Source organism: Tachypleus tridentatus, chromosome 6 (assembly GCF_004210375.1).
Source record: "Tachypleus tridentatus isolate NWPU-2018 chromosome 6, ASM421037v1, whole genome shotgun sequence".
In the NCBI taxonomy this organism is placed as follows: domain Eukaryota; kingdom Metazoa; phylum Arthropoda; class Merostomata; order Xiphosura; family Limulidae; genus Tachypleus; species Tachypleus tridentatus.
The window spans coordinates 126,183,968-126,185,001 of record NC_134830.1 but is presented as its reverse complement, the minus strand read 5'-3'; the positions used below and the strand labels follow the sequence as shown (position 1 = coordinate 126,185,001).

The following is a 1,034-nucleotide window of genomic DNA, read 5'->3' as shown; positions in this document are numbered from 1 at the left end:
CGGCGTGTTTTTCGAATTCTGGAATGGTCGATGATTGCACCAGGCTGAGCCTCACCAATAAACGTGGCGATATGTGACGCTGAGAGTGCGTAGAGAGAGGTCGACTATCGGCAGGATAAGTGAAGTAGGTTCACGCAATGAAAACATCATGTCAGCAGAGAGATAAACATGGTCCAGCTGGCTTGGTGTCTTTGCTGGGAATCACAAAATGTGTCGGAAAAGTAATAACTCATAAATGGCCTGTATGGGGATCGAACCCACGACCTTCGCGTTATTAGCACGACGCTCTAACCAACTGAGCTAACAGGCCAATGAATCCAAAACATCTGGCAATATGGAAAATATTTCTTTCTTTTCATTAGCAGCAACAAACTTACAAGCAGTCCTGAATAACTTAGAAGAATACTGCCAGAATGTCAAAATAAAGATAAAAATTCTGAAAATCCAACTAATACTATTCGCCAGAGAAAGAATACTGAAACAATACTAGACGAAAGTTACACATGATCGGATCACTTTGACGGACTGCTCCCTCGGTTAAATATTTAGGATTAACTTACGACATCAACTTAACGTGGATACAGCATACTAACAATATCCTAACTAGAATCTGGGAAAGAGCAAATTTGGCTAGAAGCATATTCGGTTAAAATCAAGGCACATTAACAAATAATATAATAAAATCTACAAAAATACATAATACCCATAATAGAATACACATGTCCAGCCTGGATAAACATATCACAAAAACAATTACACAAACTAGGAAAAATACAAAATTCAATCTTAACCTCAGCTTATAAAGTACCCCTCGTACTTCGTCCACATTCATGCACAAGTATGCAAACACAGACAGAATTTTCGACAGGCTCTTCCATAGTGCACTGAATTATTTTAATAAGAATTGACATAAAATTTTTATATTCTGGGATCTTGACAGATACTACGTACGTGATGAACATAGTCCTCAGCATCTCTCTCCAATAAATACATATTTAAGAAATATAAATGAAGCTGATCACCAAGCACTTGAC

At 37.6% G+C, this 1,034-nt stretch overlaps 1 non-coding gene across 1 annotated transcript; it reads right to left on the bottom strand.

Moving 5' to 3' along the window:
• Nucleotides 1-236: 236 nt before the first annotated feature.
• On the bottom strand, nucleotides 237-310 carry TRNAI-AAU (transfer RNA isoleucine (anticodon AAU)). Its single transcript has one exon. It is a non-coding gene; the product is annotated as a tRNA-Ile (tRNA).
• Between the last annotated feature and the right edge of the window lie 724 nt (nucleotides 311-1,034).